Raw genomic sequence first — 9,360 nt, forward strand, 5'->3', positions numbered from 1 at the left:
CTTACTAAACTCTTTAATATTATTTTAAAAACTAAAAAGATGCCTGAGTGGAGGAAGAGTATTTTGGTCCCCATTTTTAAGTATAAAAGGGATGCACAAGAGTGTGCAATTTATAGAGGAATTAAGTTGATGTGTCATACTTTAAAATTATGGGAGTTATTGTAGATAGTAATTGAACATAGGTTAAATCATATTACAAAGATTTCTCATAATCAATTTGGATTTATGTCAGGTAGGTCTACTATAGAAGCTATACATTTATTGAGAGGTTTTATGGAGAAGTTCAGAGATAATAAGGAGGATCTACATATGATTTTTATTGATTTAGAAAAACCTTACGATAAGGTTCCAATAGATATCCTTTGGAGGGTTCTTAAGAAGAAAGATGTTGATATGACTTATATTCAAATCCCTAACTTCATGTCTTTACAGCATGGTGAACTTTCAGGCCGGCCACCTATGGGTCAGAATCTGAACCAGATGTTGGGATTTTCACCAAATGGATTGTTAGGCTTGCAAAACCCTATCTTTCCTCCTAATACTCAGTTACCAGTGATCGGCTCTGGTAATTCCAATCCTGTCTTATTGGAAAATGGCAGCACAGTGGTTGGGCAGAGCTCAAGTAGTTTGAAAGTGCTTGAAACACAAATAATTAGACAGAAATTACAAGAACCAAATTTGCCAGGTCCAGTGCAGAATAATATGTCCAACAATGGACGCCAGTGGCCACAGGTATAGTACCAAGTTATTGCTTTCTTTTTCTTCTATGAAATGTGCCCAATTTGTTTCCATTTCCCTACCTATGTTAGCCGTTAATGTTGACTAAAATTTATTTCAGATGACGCATGGCCAAACTGTTGGAAAGAATTTCTCAAACAACTCTGATAATGTTGCTAGCAATAATTTCAATCCAAAATTTCATGAAAAAGGGAAAATGGAGCCATCACATATGAGGCATGTCTTTTTACTAATTGGTATAATGCCTTTAGAATTTGTCTAATATTCTAATTATATTTGCAGATTCCAAAAATCTTATATTTGCAGATTCCAAAAATCTCAATCATACAACTCAAGAAATGCTGGGCAAAAGGAGAGAATATTTGTCAGAAATAACCGAAGAGGTTAATTACATTGCTACTTGAAATTTTCTTTTTTTATGATATTTGATGCTAGAAAATATATTTCAACTTTTTTTCACATTACGTGCATAATTAATTAATAAGATTTTGGGAAAAGCCCAAAATATTTTTCAGACAATTCTATAGCCAGTATAGACCCTTGATTATGCAAAATTGAACCCAAATGATGTCTTGTGGATTAAATTTGTATTCCAATTTTTATCAATTCATACATGAGAGGTCATTTCGGATAAATTTTGTATAGCCAGGGGTTATATTCAAAAATGTAGTACTCTGGGACTATATTAGCCGCATACAATTAATCTGGGGATTTTCTTAGGTTTTTTCTCAAATAAATTTATGTGCAGGGATAGTAATAGAGCAAACCTGCGCATATTAGTGATGGCTACTTACACTGCTGTTCTCTCTTCTGGGAATAATAAATCCCTAAGTTTACATGATTTTCTTATAAATTTTTTCTTGGGCATTTACATATATATCACTCAATTCTTATGTATTTACATATCTAACACCTAAACTTTCTCTTTTTCATACATACGACCCAAATGATTTATATCACATTAAAAATGCCATTATTTTAACTCTTAGAAAGTGAAATACACCTTTTCAAGCATAGGTAAAGTGTTATGTTTGTAAATATTGTAGTTTAGTTGTTTGATATATAAATATATAGGAATTGAGTTGTGTGCATGTAAATATTCCATTTCTTAAGAGGCGTGGGCTTCTTTTGTAGAAGAGTTATCTAAGTTCTTCTTAGAAAACTTTGGGAGTAAAGCTTCTATTACTTTAATTTCATCTGCGGTAATTTGTCTGGTTCTTTTTTTATAATCCTTTGGAGACAAAGGATTTTAGGCACATCAGTTTTCTGGTGTTTACTAAATTCCACATAGGTTTTGACTAATGAGCATCTTACTCATCTCTCATAATTAGTAGCTATCTCTAATTAGAGTTCTTGATTTTGTTTTTGCTGCTAATGAGCTTATTCATGGTTCTATCAAGAAAATGAAAGAATTTGTTGGCTTTAACTTGAATTAGAGAATACTTTCAATTGTTGCAATGTGGCTCTCATTCTCTCAACTTGAACATAGATATTTCCCCAACAAATTCATTAATTGGATCAACGACATTTTCTTAAATGCTTCTTCATTGATTATCATTAGTTACTTCTAGAAACACTTTTAAGTCTTATTTGGTCTAGCTTAGTTCTATAAAGGCTAAAGTGGAATCTCTTCCACCAATTTCGATTAAAGCTTGTGAAAAATAAAATAAATATTTTGGTTTTTGAAATTTCTTTGAGGAAGTTTTTGATTTAGTATTATTGATAAAGCTCTAATCCGATAACCAGCCTTCTTTTTAGTCAGGGATGTGTATTCTTACGTCTACTATATTGTTTTATATGTCCATTATATATAGGTTATTAAGAAATTTATTTCAATTAAAACTATGGAATGGGAAAGTGGAGGACAATGGTCCTCTCCTTTCTAATTTGAAAGCGTGCCTAGACCAAAGAAGTTTGGTGGCTCGGAAATTTTCAAGTTTAGATTTTCTAATCTAGCTCTTTCAGGAATTGGAATTCATAATTCAATTGATAATTCAAATTCTTCTTTTACCAATTCAATCATTTATGACATATACATGAAGGAAAGAAAATTTATTAATTTTTTTATTTTCCAAATATTCTCTTAACTCTCCTTTAATCAAAGCTGTACAAAAAAGTACTGAAGCCTTTTTTCCCATAGCATCAAATATGGAGCTTGTATGAATAGTCCTAAGTATTGAAAATATTCGTGGATAGAAGGTTTCTTTTTAACAATCATATTTGCATAATTGTATGAAAGTACCTTGAATGAAAATTGTTCTATCAAATCTTGGTTCAGCTTGCTATATAATAGATGATGTGCTCGTTAGAAAAGAATTATGCCATATCATGTTGCCCCTTTAATTGTTGAGATTAAGACGGATGCAGAATAGAATAAAGTTTTTTTTTGGAAGCTTAAGGATATTTATTCTCAAAAGTTTTTATACCTTTCTTATGATGTTATATGGAATCAATTTCTCTAGATTTTTTTCTCTTATGTTGGTTCATTACAACAGGAAGTTGTGCAAATTTACTTCTTCAAAGATGGTATTATTCAACCTATGAACTGTTGCATGTGTAAATCCTACCTAGGAGGTGAGGTAGTTTAATTGCTGTGCAACAAGTAAGAATTAGAGGAGTGTTATAATTTTCTAGTTTTATTATTTTTCGTTAAGGTTTTTATTTTTGTTCACTAATTGAGGCACAAGCATATGAAGGAAAGCTTTAGAAACCTATGATTACCATTCTTCTTAGCTGCTCTTTGGTGATTGGGAGTGAAAGAAAAAACATAACTTTAAATTACTCTTTCAGAGATATGAAGTTCTAATGTTTAATATCAATAACAAGGTCTTTTTTTTGGATTGAGGGTAAAGTTGCTTCTCATGTCAATACAGCCATTGGTATTAGGTACTCTATCATCTGCCACTCTCTAGGAACCAGACGTCTAACTTGCTAACAAATTTAAAATTGAAAAAAAAAACATTAAAGGAAAAAATATGGATTACATTCATGATAATTACAATTCAAATTTAAGTTGTTTTGGCCACCTCAAAATATTATCAATTTTAATGTGAAAATTTTGATTCATTCATTCAACAGTCCACAAAGTTTTCAAATACACAGAATTGCATAGGTTCAAAACCACAAATCACTTGAAACCACAAGCAACAAATTGCTTGCTTCAATTATTTTTTAATTAAATGATTCAAAATCACAGTGCATAATACTAAATGCCATAGACCAGTACATAATTGTGAATTAGAGATACAATTACGACTTCTCTTAATAAATAAGCTTTAATTTGTATTTTTTTGCAGAGCAAATATAAGTCATTATATGCGTCTTGCTAATTCTTAACAAAATTCTCACAAGCAATATATCCTCTTTTATATAATCAAAATTAGTCTCCTTAACCTGATTGATATGTAGGAGAAAAAAACTTATTTTTTTAATTAAAGTATCAACGCGTAAAGTAACAAATCCAATATACTGTTAAAAGATAAAACTATCTTTTTATTGAAACTCTTATCTATTTAGCATGTCCGAAATTTTTTTGGAATTCAGGATATTTCAGATATTGGTAGTTAAAATATAATACATTTCATAGATAATATATAATTTCTCTATCATTGAAGGGCCTGTAAATTGTAATAGAGCTTTCTATCATAATTTGTGTATTCTCATTGAATTTCTATTAAAGAATGTTATGGGATGCCCCATTTGACTCAACACTTTTCTAATACCTACAGTATATGCATCATTAGAAACCTCAAATACTTTATCAAAATTAAACAATTCAAATACATTTGCATTAGTATGTCTAGTCTCTATTCGATTTTAGTAAAAGCATGATCAACATATTTAATTCCTTTGAATTGTCTGCCAGAACATTAGTAAATATCTTTTTTAATTGTTTATAAAAAATAAATGGAATGAAAACTTTTAATATAATATCTATTTGTAGGCTTTGGCTAATCAATAATTACTTTAACCTTATTAGAATCAATAGATAATGCATTCTTAGACATTATTAAAATCTTACAATATCATAGATGGAGTCACAAAGTAACAATCTTCAAATTTAGATGCAACTTTTTAACTTCCTAAATCTCAAGTACTCACTTAAGATACATCAAATGATCATCTTGTGTCATGCTTTAAATTAAATTATTATTCAAGTAAACATAAAAAAAATTCTCAATTAAAGGTCATAACACAAATTATTATCTTCATGAAAGTATTAGCTGCATTGTTATCCCAAAAGACATTATTAAGCATTCATATGATTCTTTTTTAGTCTTAAAAGCAATTTTTCATTCGTCTTTTTCTCTCATTTTAGCATGAAATTATCTACTTAAATCAACACCATTCATCATATCTAGCATGTCATCCATTTGAAGTATACGATATATGTATTTAATTGTTATTTTACTGATGATTTTACCATCACCCTCCAATTATTATTTTTCTTATTATATCTCCAATTATTATTTTTCTTATTATAAGCTGACCAATTACATCATAAGAACTATTAAGTAGTTCATTAAATCACCTCTTAAGTTCAACATTTTCTTCTTTATTCATTTTATAATGAGATATGTTAAACAATGATGATCCAAGAGTTAAATTATTAGCAATCATGTATATCCCTTAGCGATGATAATTCATTTGACAACTCATTAGAATAAATATCTTTAAAATCATCCAATATTTGGTTAACATCATTAAATGAAGTCTCATCTATCAGAACCATACAATGCAATTCCACTACTACTAAGGCATTGATTACATCCTATTGCGTATACTCTCTTAAATGCATGTTTACTTGGACCTTTTTCACTTAATTAGGAACACTAGATTTTGTGAAGATTTAGATTTACCTTTAGGTTTCACAGGTTTTGAATACTAGCCTTCTTTCTTTAGTATTAGAAGCTTATGTATTTTACTTTTCAAAATGATTAACATTTAAATAGCACAACTGAGCTCTGCCAAAATAAGATGAGCCATGTCCATGGGTGACACATCACATTAGATTCAGGACCCGTTTGGGGCAGCTTATAAGTGTGGGTAGCATTTTCAAAACGCTGTCTCATCGTTTGGAAAACACGCTTCGACAGCTTATCCGAAAACGCTGTTGGGTTTTACACTAAACGCAGGTCACGGGTCGAACCACGCGGGCCACCCATAGGTCGCGTTTCAGGATAAACTGCTTATTTGGATAAGTATAAGTTGCCCCAAACACACGATAGTCAGTTGAATTACAGTGGACCCTTTTGAGATAAAGAAATAACAATGTTATTCACCCAAGTTATCTTTTAGGGTTGTAGTGAAGGTTTAGGTTTTAAATTTATAGTCTATTAAAGCATTGGACACATCATTCATTCAATTTACACTACCAATATATTCTTGCAAAGCTTCACCCATATTTGAAATATATTTGAAAAATTGTGACTCTCTCCAATCAAATCAAGCTTATGTATAGCTATGCAACACATGATATTCAAAGAATAATTAATCAAGGCATTTTTTCAATAATTTTTTACTTTATCAAACTCATGATTATCATCAAAGATACTGATCTTATTATTTTAATCTTTTATTATTATATGCAGGTTCTTATAGGGATAGATTAAGATAATGACTAGTTTGATGCCACTTAAAACTTGTTTTAGTAGAAATATTTAACCCATATGTAGTTTATGTTCGGTAGCCATTTTTTTCAGAGGATAATTTAGTGTATGGTAAACCGAATTTAGAGATTTTGAATGTTTGGTTGTTTGATTGGAAGTGAACCAAATGCAAAATATTTCATTCAAGAATTTGAAATTCACCCTTTAATTCCTTTTTTTTGATAAATTCTAAATTAAAAAGGATTGGGTGATTTTCAAACACATTGACTATCACTGCAACCTATCATTTTTGTTACCACAACTCGTTGTCAATGCTTGCTAGTGATCGTCATCAACATCATCATTGGCTATCACCGCAGCATGCCAACCATCATCATTCGCCAAAAGTAGCGGTTTATTTTAAAATAACCCAAAAACAAAAAACTAAGCCCTTAAATTTATATTATACCCAACCAAACATGGTAAAGTGTTTTAGATGAAGTGAGTTTATGTTACAAAACATTTAGAATGCATTAAAATTCCGAAGACTTGCTATTAAATAGGCCATCGATGTTTTTGTTAACGATGGTGTCATAACCTCTGGTTGTAGCAACAAGTGGAATTTAATTATTTTGATGAAAAAATGCACTCTCTGAATATATATACTAACCCCTTTATACATTGGATTGAAAAATTATTAGAAGCACACATTTCAAACTAAAGCTGTCTAAAAATGTCTCGAGGCATAAATCTGATTTGCTCCAATGAGGCTTACCTTTTTTATCTGAGATGGTACGCCTTTAGGCTCTCTGACTAGAAGTGATTGAGGCAATGCCTCAATCAATATACTAAAAAATTTATTATTAAATTACATTACAATATGATATTACTATTGATTATATTAAAAATAACCTAAACCCTAAATTATCACGATGGGAGAATAGGGTTTTGACCACATTATATTCTTCTCGTTTTGTGCTGATCGTGCAAGATGAACAAGCAGTAGTCATAGTCATAAGCCTACATCTCGATCATGCAAGTACAAGAGTAGGACCACCCGTAACTGTAGTACTCAACGTTTGTCCCTTTCATGTTAGAGCAAGAGTCAAATTAGTAGAGGAAGAGATCATGTCAATTTGCACTTGCACGTCATTTTTCCTATTTGTGCAATGTCGACCATTTATTTTGAAAATCATTTCAATTTAATATATATATATATATATATATCTTCACATATTTAATAGTCTAGATGATTGAACACGATACCACTTACACTATCCTGAAGGATAAACATACCATTTGTTAGTAGATTAAACCATATAAACTAAAGAATTTGGGACATCCGTTGGTCTGCGAAATCTCTTTTTTTTTATAAGCCGACAGGTTTCGCTATTTAATACGGGAGATTAAATATGGTTTATATTAAGTTGGGTTCTTAAGTTCCCTATAGACACAAACCCTTATAATTAATTACATTTTAAATGACCTAAATCATTTAAGAAGACTCTCGATTAAGATCAGTAGTTCTGTCTTCATGATTTCAAAGTTGGGTTTCCAAGGTTGGACATATGAAAATAAAAAAGAAATAACTCAAAATAGGAACAATTATTTTTAAGAGTCAAAAAAATGGAAGGTAGGGGATGTCACAGATCCGAGGGTGAACCCGGTGACTTCCCAACTATTCTACTATTGAGCTTTAATTTTGAAGAGATGTTATTTAGTGTTTCAATCCTGCCGATTTTATTATTTAGTGATTGCACTCGCACAATATTCGATCGTGCAAACAGTCTTGAAAGATGGGAGGATTTACGTCGTGTCAAACGATGACCTCAGAATCCTAAAGAGAATTAGGACTTATAATGCATGATAGGGTCGTGCTAAAGTCTAACATGAAAGTGAGGATTTGTGTTGCATCAAGCAGACTATCTCGAAGTCCTGTGGGTTTGTTATTTATTCAATGAAGATTCCATTTGAAGATTGTCCTTCACCTCGCTGTTATGGTCTCGATCGTCGCCCTCCGTCCGCTCGCTTCCACGTTCCGCTTCCTGGAAAAGCTACTCCAAGCTCCTTAACATATCGATTATAGGTTCGGAGTGGTGTGTATAAATATGTGGTTATTCGATCAGTGGCTCGCTATAGGTTGCTCCTAAACCGGGTGTCCTACTGTCCTCTATCCTAAAAAGTCCCTGCAAGTCTGTAGTAAAGACATGATTAATAAAAGGGAAACATGCTACGAAACACAGTAAACAATAAACAGTAGCATCACAAGCATGAACCGTATATATATGCAATAAAGTGTGCAGTGAAGAAAACGAAACGCTGTAAATATAAAACAAACCTGTCTACCTGACTGGTCGGCTACTCCCGTAAATGAGGTTGGTGTCACAAGTACAAGTAAACGAGTATAATCAAAAAATTTAAGGAATGTGTAAGCATGAATTTTTATAAACAGGAATGAATAGCTAACATCACCTAAAAATCGTCGAAAACACGAGAAAAATCTAGAGGAAATCACGAATGATCTACAAAGATCCCAATAAAATCATAGGACACACACGAAAAATCTGAGGAAAGAAAGAAAACCGTAAGCATTTGGGTCGGGATAGACTCAGATTTAGGTATTCTCGAGGGACTCTGAAGGGCCGCATTCAACTAGAAGGGCTTTCTACAATAGGAACTTAGGAGGACACTCCTTAGCTCAGTACCGGTGATTGACAAGTAGACAATCGAATTATATTGTTTAAAATTTATATTTTGACATGCATATAAATTTCATGTATATAAGAGAAAGTAATATCTATTTTTTTTTGTAGTCAAAATATTTTTGTAAATAGTATATATGCTCTGATCATTTTTACAAAATATGATTTTGCACAAGTCGATCACACTGTAAAGTTAGGACCGCCAACAACCTAAGAAGACAAAAGCGCCATGCTGGTCTGGTGTCGGTGAATAATATTGTCATCCTACATTTCACCGGGTCCTTGAGTCGGGTATCGATGTCGTAGGATGGAACATTATTCCGCTCTACCAC

This window comes from Phalaenopsis equestris, unplaced genomic scaffold, assembly GCF_001263595.1.
Source record: "Phalaenopsis equestris unplaced genomic scaffold, ASM126359v1 Scaffold232478, whole genome shotgun sequence".
NCBI classification, from domain to species: Eukaryota; Viridiplantae; Streptophyta; class Magnoliopsida; order Asparagales; family Orchidaceae; genus Phalaenopsis; species Phalaenopsis equestris.